Source organism: Cryptomeria japonica, chromosome 9 (genome assembly GCF_030272615.1).
Source record: "Cryptomeria japonica chromosome 9, Sugi_1.0, whole genome shotgun sequence".
NCBI classification, from domain to species: domain Eukaryota; kingdom Viridiplantae; phylum Streptophyta; class Pinopsida; order Cupressales; family Cupressaceae; genus Cryptomeria; species Cryptomeria japonica.
In genome coordinates this window covers 318,261,238-318,267,904 of record NC_081413.1, presented here as the reverse complement: position 1 = coordinate 318,267,904, position 6,667 = coordinate 318,261,238, and positions in this window count along the sequence as shown.

Here is a 6,667-nt window from a genome sequence, read left to right as displayed (position 1 = left end):
ATGATTATATGCATGTGTTCTTATGTGATGTGATGTTATGATGTTTTGATATGATTTGTGATGAGTTTTCTATGTGATGATTTATGATATGGATGCATATATATATGACTTTAGGATGCTTATATGAACCATGTGATGCTTTTGATTATGCTATGCAATCTATGTGGATGATGAAATGCCATATATTTTTATACTTTTTGTGTTATGTATATGCACTAATGCTAATGGATGGATGAATATAATACTTATATTGTGTACTAACAAGTGATGTGTGCAAGATGTGATATTATTATGATTTGTATATGCATGTAATGATGCAAATTAACACTACATGAGATGCAGATATTTTTGGTGTGTCATTATACTTAGTCATGTTATAGCAAGCTACATGGACTTAGGAAGGGACAATGGAGAACAAATGGAAAAAAGTAGGATGGAAGGTAGAAGACATGGAGGTGAAAAGAGATTCTTGTACTTTATCATCATTGAGATTTATTATGGAAAATAGGTTATGACCATCCAGATATGTGTTCAACCTAGAAAGTCATTGTACCTGTTTGCATGGAGACCAGACAGTCACAAACAAGGAATGCCTCAGTTCACACTAGACTCACAGTGTCCTCATATCCTTGGACAAGCCATAGTCAACAAAAATAGGTGAACATACCCCATCCTCACCTTTCTAGTCAAAGACATCCTAGAGATAGAATATCTAGTCAGAGACATCCTGTAAAAGCTAAAAGATATGTCACCAAAAGATAAATTCAAAAGAAAACCAAGACTTGACACCAACATAAGCTGTAACCCTCAAGTTATTTGTGTTTCTTGCCACATATGTTAACATGTTTGATCTGGTCACAATGCTGTTTTCCTGATAAAGGACAAATAATGCTGAAAAACCATGTTGTTGCCAAAGTCTGCTGAAAATTTTGATTTGTTGAAAGCCCACTGAAGAGGGGAAAACAAATTAGAAGGTCAAATGATCAAAAATAATAAAATAAGAATGAAAACCATAAAACATCAAAAGATCATTTTACCTTCTCCTTTGGATTGAGCTTGATGAAGTGAAGGTGCCCTTTGATGATGCTCCACTTGATGTGCTCCTTTGATTGATTTGGATGTGGATTGATCTCCTTTGTGCTCAACAAGATAGATTGATGGATTTGATAGGATTGGATTTGAGTGATGGATTATGAATTTGATATATTTTGAGAGAGGATTAGAAGAGGATGAGAGAAGAGACAGGCAACATGACAATGCATGAGAAGTGGATGATTTGTGAGGAGAATAGGCTCCAATTTATAGATTGGAGAAGGCCAATGGAGGGCCAAGATTGATTTGATCATGAAGGGTTGAGATTGATTTTAGATAGAAGGCATGGATCAAGGGTGCCTTGGGAAAATAAATAGGAATATAAAATTCCTTTGGAAAAAGGGGGGAGAAATTTGAATTTCAAACTTGAGGATTAAAAATTCCAAAATAAGGATGCATTGAGGGATTCAAAGAAATTTGAATTTCTTTGAGTGACTCAATGTTGATGTGACATGAGTGGGAATTAAAAATTGAGGGATAATGATAAGCATGATTATGAGAGATTCTAGAAAGGATTAATTAGGCTAAGTGGGATTAGGAAAAGTGATTTGTAGGAATCACATGACTAGGTTAATTAATTAAAATTAATTAACTGAGTGGGTTTAGAGGAAATAATTATTGGAGGGGACTTTAAAAGAATAAGGGAATAATTAATTTATTTGATAAATTAATCATTGGACAATAGTGATGGGATTAATTAAATTAGATTTAATTGATTTTGAGAGGAATAAGGATAACACAATTAAATTAATTAATAATGTTGATAGGCTTAAATTAATTAAATATTGATTTAATTAATTTTAGGTGTCTACACCCACTGTTGATTGTGTCTCATATAAAATTGATTGAATACATGAAACTGATACTTTTATTACAGAGAAGAACGAAACTTTATTGCGGATTGATAATGCAAGTTACCTTTTATTGCAGATTGTGTGCGAAAAGGAGGATTGAAAAGATGATGCTCCTCAAAACCTGTGATGCTCGGGGTGCCACTTCCATCACTAGATTTAAGATTTTTCCCTAGAAGGAAAGGGTGAAAAGGGGTTTATTATGAATGACAAAACAATCTTAGGTAGATCAATAACAAGCCATGATGAGAATAGGTAAATTTATTATGGGATGGTAGGCTGGGAGTGCGTGCAAACTGAAAAGATGAGATTGAATCTTGAAGGAGGGAGGAGCAAAGTCTCTAAACATGACGCTGGTAACCCGGTTTTAACCATGGTACTTGCCTAGGGCCACCGAAGTGGTTTTAACCATTGGACGAATTTATTTCTCTTTACTTTTTCCAATTTTTTATTTTTTGTATCACAAGGCGCCTCTTTGCTAGGTTTTCACCATGGTGACGGTTTTTTATTTTTATTTTTATTTTTGATATTTTTTTTGATTTTTTTTTTTGTATTTTTGATGTTGGGATACTCTAAAAAACTGTGTAAAACCTTGTGAAGGTGCATGCTGTCAATAGGATCCTCCAAAGGTTCTCCATCTGGTGTTGAGAGCTGATATGCACATGATCCATGTACTGTTGTGATGACATAAGGGCCAAGACAATTTAGCTCAAACTTACGCTTCTTTTCTCTATCTTGTCGATTCTTAGGATTTTCTCATAGCACTAAATCACCCACCTCAAATGTGCGAGGCTTCACCTTGTGGTTATAACTATGACTCATATGATGTTGATATGCCTTGACTAAACGATGTGTTTCTCCCTTGATTGTCTTCCTTGATGAAGAAACTAAGGTAGAATTACTAATGTGTGAACTACTTAGGTCCATATGCGTGTCACCTAAAGAAGTTTGGGCATCCCTGATAACAAAGTCCCTCAAGGAAGTTCCATTAATGGTCCATTGATATGATGCATCGCCAAAAGGGGATGGATATGTGGAACAATTAGATGAAGGATGAAGGCTTATGATTGCAAAAAGAAGTGAAAGTAGTATGGAATGATGGAGACTTAGGATCAACAAGTATACCTTTTGACTTGAAATTTTAGAACTTTTTCCCCTAGTTATTTTGGTATTAGGGGAGATCAACTCTTGTTCTTTTTCCTTCATAGGATTTTTATCCTTGACTTTGATTTTTGCAAAGTCCAATAGCTTTTGATTTTGATTTGGACTAAAGGACTTCTCTTTATTTTTGACTTTTATATTTTTGTTATCAAAGCTTGATTTTTGATCCCCAATAAGTAAGGGCTTTTGTAATTCTTGTTGATCCAAGTTTAGGAGATGAGTGGAAATGGAATGAGCAGATGATATGGGTTCTCAAGAGGGCTGACGATATGTTCAATAAATTCTTTGTTGGAACCACTCTTAGGACTATTGATATCAAGAGTTGGTTGTACCACTAGAGGAGATTTGCATTCAGACTTAGTAGCCACAACACTAGGTGGTTCAGACCCAATTCCTTGACATTACAGATTGTTTCTAGGCCATTCTTGTTGACTAAATCTCTTAAGAGATAGTGGGAGTTGATCAACTTGAAAGATATACTCACCACATCCCATGTCTTTAACCTTGAATTTTTCTTTGAGCTCACCTTGTTTTGATGTAGAAGCTGTCAATATTCTGGGTCAACCTATTTTGATGAAGGAATAGCCTCCCAATTGACTGGAACTATTATTTCTAGTCTTGGTCATAGGTTGTTGCAATATATAAATGGATTTGGATCACCTTTGACTGTCACTTCATCTCCATTTTGAGGAAATTTGATACATTGATGATATGTTGATGGTGCTGCTCTCATTTCATGTATCCATGGATGGCCCAAGAGTATGTTATATGTGAGATCTAGATCAAGGACTTGACAAATCACATCCTTTGTAACTGGCACAACACTTAAAGGTAGAGTTATTGTTCCTTTGGATGAGCGTTCTTCGTCATCATATGCTTTGATGGTGATTTTATTTCTTTAATGCACAGTTTATTCAGAGTATGCTAATTGTTTAATAGTATTTAATGTACAAATGTTTAGACCTTCTCCTCCATCTATCAAGACTCATTTGATGTGGCTTTTATGGATAAAGGCTTCAAAATGGAGAGGTGCATTGTATAGTTGGCATATGGATGCGTCATTGGCTTCTGTAATGTAAGGCAATGTGGAGTTGAAAGATATCCCACCACGGCTTGAAACTGGTCCACGTTCACATCTATGGGTATGGAGGTTTCTCTCAGTGATTTGTCAAGGATATCCTTATGTGAAGGGGATATATGAAAAAGCTAAAGAATGGACATGAGGGCGGGTGTCTTCCCTAATTGATCTACAAGGTCATACTCATTCTTAGTAGATGATGATGCTGTGGTCTTGGATGGAACACCTTGGAAGGTGACTTTACCTCGACGGGTCATGACATTACATTCAGAGGTTTCATCATTAGATGATGAAGAGGATGGTCCAATGCCTTTCAAAACAACTTTACTCCTTTGGATAGAACCTTCAGGAGTTTTGTCCTTTATGATAATGGTAGAAACATTATTGTCCATTGAAATGTGGTTAATGGTAGAATCATAATTATTGTGTATCTGTGAAGTGTGTACCTGTTATACTTGCAACTGCAACACAAAACACTCAATAAATCATTACAAGCAATGGTTAGAAAATTAATCAACGAAAGATAAAACCATAGCTAATCGATCTATTGCCTCCTAGTAAATGCGAGTATGAATTTTTCTCTCAGATCTGGTTATGCAAATTCCAGTGACTTGACTACACTTAAATGGAGGATTTAAATGATGAAGATGCATAAGCTAGCAATGATAGCATGTTTAAGCTGCACAATTTCATGATTATTCTAGAAAATATGCTAGAATGAAGATGCAATTAAGCTAACATTAAACATGATAACAATGCTAAGAATGATTTGCTAAGAGATATATGCTTATAATAACAATGCTTGAATGCAAATGAGATGGGATCAAATTAGGGGCCTATTTATAGGATCCGAGATGATCTCCCGCTGAAATAATTTGTATTGATTGGACAGAACAGGACAGGAGAATTGGATGGATGGATGGACGGAAGGATGGGGGATAATGAAGACAGGTCGGGTTGGACTCCTAAAAATAGGATTTCGGGGTAACCGTGGTAAAGAGTCTTTCCAAGGCTAGGGGTGAGGTGGCAGGAATCAATGGTCAAGATTAAGTCTGAAGATATCAATGGTGAAATTGGAGGAGGTTGGCAAAGAGGTTGGATTAAAGGGAACATCTGTCATCTCTATGGTGACAAGTGTCAAGAGGCCTCTAGAAGAGGTTGGATGAAAGGGAACACTTAGTGACAAGTGTCACAAAGATTCTAGAAGAGGTTAGATGAAAGGGAAAACTTAGTGACAAGTGTCACAAAGCTTCTAGAAGAGGTTGGATGAAAGGGAACACTTAGTGACAAGTGTCACAAAGCTTTGCTCATGAGAGGGTAAAGTGTTCAAGGAAAGGGGACATGTGGTTATATGAAATGGGTTAGATTTAGAAGGGGTTAGGTTAGGTGGTTAAAAGTTAGGAGAATTTGTGGGTAATTTGAATTTAGAAATTCAAATAATGGAAAAAGGCTAATTAATTTCAACAACTCATAATTGATTTGTTTTAATTAATTAGAAGATTGGAAGAAATGATTTTGATGGGGAAGAATTAATTAATCAAAGGGGATTATTGAAATGAACCTATTAAATAAACCCTTAGATTATTAATAAGTAGATGAAAGGGGGTATTTTAATCAAATTGTTGAGGAATTTAATTAAATTGGGGAGGGAGATTAATTAAATAATTGCTTATTCAATTAATTATCTTCAGGCCATTTTTAGGTGTATACATTTTGCCCCCTCTTTGAAGCAAGGTGTGATGATGCGTTGATTCAAAGAATAATCTCATTTTGATGATGATATTGGTTTGATAGGATGCCCCAGCTCTTGATTGCTAAATTCCAGTATGATGATGCCCCCTCGGGAGATCAATTGAGATAATTGATCTTGGAGTTTTGCTAATTTTTGCGAAATTGATATCTTGATAGATTTGATTTGATTTCTACAATTGTGTTTGATGAAAATGTGAGTTCTTTGATTAGCTTGATTGATTAGATTGATAAGATTGATAAATCATGATTGATTAGATTGATAAGATCGAGATTCAGTCTGGCTTTAGGAATGACACCTCCCGTATAAGTCAAAGATGATCAAAGCGTTTGGTTTCAGGAAGGATTCATCCTATATAAGACATGATCATAACGTCTGGTTTCAAGAAGGATACATCCTATATAATACATGAATTAGATCATCTGGTTTCAGGAAGGATACATCCTATATAAGACATGATAGAGTCGATTGGGCTTGATTGATTTGATAATGTTGATTAGATAAAGAATTGATTGTTTGTTGATATCAAGTTGTAGAAAGATTCAGATATGCTGATGTTGATTTTGTTGAGAGTGATAGTATAAGATTTTTGTTGGGTCGACAATATCTGAAGAGATATGAGTCATTCGTTTGATTGCGTATACACTTGTGATGATACTTTTATGATTCCTGTGACATATTTAACCTTGGATAAAAGGAGCCTGTGGGATCCCATGCAATAATGAAATGCAAGCT